The sequence below is a fragment of the Otolemur garnettii genome, unplaced genomic scaffold, assembly GCF_000181295.1.
Source record: "Otolemur garnettii isolate 467f Iridium unplaced genomic scaffold, OtoGar3 scaffold00150, whole genome shotgun sequence".
In the NCBI taxonomy this organism is placed as follows: Eukaryota; Metazoa; Chordata; class Mammalia; order Primates; family Galagidae; genus Otolemur; species Otolemur garnettii.
The window spans coordinates 2,972,619-2,975,743 of NW_003852545.1; positions in this window are offsets into that span (position 1 = coordinate 2,972,619).

A 3,125-nucleotide genomic window follows, 5' to 3' on the forward strand; every position below is an offset into this window, starting at 1 on the left:
TGACTCCAATCTGTCCATGACTCCAATCTGTCCATGACTCCAACCTTCTATGACTCCAACCTGTCCATGACTCCAATCTGTCTATGACTCCAACCTGTCTATGACTCCAACCTGTCCATGACTGCAACCTGTCCATGACTCCAATCTGTCTATGATTCCAATCTGTTCATTCCAATCTGTCCATGACTCCAATCTGTCCATTCCAATCTGTCCATGACTCCTGCCCACAAGACATCTCTTCCAGTGAAATCACTGACAATATCATGGTTGAAGATACCAATATCTCCTGATTGGTTTAGTCAAACAGTCTCGTAACTAGCCTTCTTTCCTGATTTTACCTAATATAGTCATGACATAGTAGAAAGACTGAATGAATTAAATCAAAATAAAATAATTCCAGTTTTAAGTTCACAGGCCTTCTTTACATTTCTATAAAATAAACTCGAACTCTTCATCATTATCCATAAATGCCAGTATGACCCGATATTATCTATTTCAACCCTATTTTATATTTTTCCCTCTTTCTCTTTATTACACTCCAACAATGTTGACTATTTTGTGCAATTAAATGAATTCAAACTCTTTTAAAGGATTTCTGTCTATATTACTATTTTACTTATATTTTATTTTGAAAGCCTATTTTACTTTGTGATTCTTCAGATCACAAAGTAAATAACTTCTTCAGAGAGAAGTCCCTGACCAACCCGTATCTGTCTAATCATCCTCCATCCCACACTAAAGTTACAAAGAATTAGTGCTTATTTATTTTTGCAAATATTTTTGGTCACTTATATCAATTTTGTAAGTACAGCAACTATATTAGTAACAAATCACTACAAACTTGGTGGTTCACAGCAATACATTTTTTTTGTTTTAATCTTCATCTTCTGGATATCAGAAATTCTAAAATCAAGGAGTGTGCAGAGTTGTGTTCCAGTCGGAGTTGCACAAAGAAATTTATCAACTTGCTTTTTCCAACTTCTGGATGTCACTTATTTCTTCAGTTTGTGACCTCTTCCTTCATCTGCAAAGTCCAGCAGGGTTTCATCGCCCCCCTCCGTGAGCCCTGTTGTTGGTATATCTTCGCTTCGACACTGATTCTCTGCCTCTCTATTATAAAACCTTTATAATCCTATGGGACTCTCTGAGATAATCTAAGAAAAATCTCCATCTCTCAGAGATTATCTAAAAATCTTTCTTAATTATAGATGCAAAGTTCTCTACACTGCGCAGGTTAACATGTTAATAGGTTTTATTGATTAGGACATCAATATTTTTGGATGGGTCATTATTCTGTCTGCAATAGGCACTTTATAATTATTTTACTCATACTTTTTCATCAGTATTTCCAGGACTCACCTAGGAGAATACATACTTGGTATACAATAGCTAGTTTTGATTAAATACTTGATCAAATGATGTTTCATAATTATATTTCTTTTTTAAATTATTTTTTATTAAATCATAATTTTGTATATTGATGTATTTATGGGGTTCAGGGTACTGCTTCAATATACAATGTGAAATGCTTACATGGAACTAGGTAACACATCCATCACAATTATACTTGTTTCTTAAGAGGTTTGAAATGTACCATTGCATTATGCACATTAGGTAACTATTGTATTTCTTACTCTTTTTTAAGGAAATATACATATGTTCAAACTAGTGATAGGGAAAAAAACAAAAAAAACAAAAAACGAAACTGCTCCTTTCAATAAAATTGGGCCAGACTTGATTTTCCTTACAGAAATCTTCTATTTGAAAGATATACAGGCAGTGGCCACTGTTTTGGTGTGTTTAGAGCATTTCTGAATGACTCACCTCTGAGCAGAAGATGCCAGAGATATTTCACTGTAATACCTCCTCCATAGATAGAAAAGACCAGATAAAATGTGCTAGCAAGACTGTTTTTGTTTGGTTATGTTTTGATTCATTTTGCAAAAAAATTATTCTTTAAAAGGTAAAAATTGAGAGGGGGAAAATATAGCCGTGTGTACTATAAACAAATAAGAAGTGTACACTTTTTTCCTCTCTGCATAAACATAAGTTGATTTATGCCAAGTCCTCCCCCTGAAATCATTACAATTATAATTATTATTAATTTTTTGGATGATGATGACCATTATTCCACTCATCTCATGATAAGAAAGATTTAGTTTGAAGGCCATTGACTAATAATTAAAACATTTTCAGCAGAAAATTTTTCAAAACACTGATAAATTTACTACATTTAAGAACTTTTAGAAGGTCCAAAACTTCCCTTGGGTAATAAAACTCTCTGTATTTGATACTGAAATTATCAGGTTATTGGAGAATCTCAACTTCCAGTTTGAACACTGCCTTTGTTAAGAAGTGAAATTTAATTAATTATATTTACTGGGAAAGTTCTGGTGGAATAATAAATGAAATTCAATTAATTTTAATTACCGAGAAGTCTGGTTGAAATAATGAACATCACCTGTGTATGGAGAGAAACTTCAGGTTATTTTCCCTGAAATAATACAGAAAAATTATGAAATACAGTGAATATCAGAATCATTGAACAACTTCCAAGTTGAATTATTTGAAAAGGTATTATTTGTAATAGAAAAATAATTTTTAAACTAATATTACTATACCTTAAGATCATTATAATTAAATAGTAATTATCATGCACTTAAGGGAATCATAAATTTCATACATTTGAGGTAACTCTTCCTCTTTTTTAATGTATCATTAAATAAATGGAACATCCTAACAACACATTTTAATTCTGTCTACTTTATTTCTTCATTGTTTCTATTTTTGAATTCTTTTGCTCTTAGGGTAGTTCTTTTAAAAAAACTCTTTTTTTCTTTTTTTTTTTTTGTTTTAGCGAGGTATTGTCTACCACCTTTTAAAAAAACGGTGACAACTTCTGTGTTACTGAAGGTTTCAAATTGTTGGTTAGATTTAGTACCAACTTGTAACATTTTAATTGGAAGCTAAGCTTATTTTACACTTGGGTGGGGATTGTGCCAACTCTAGTGTTTTAAGGACATTTAAAAATTGGTTACACTTAGAACTCCTCATTTCATCTTATATTACAAATGGATTTTCTTTGAAAGAAATTTTGATACGTACAAGTTCATATTCATAAACAA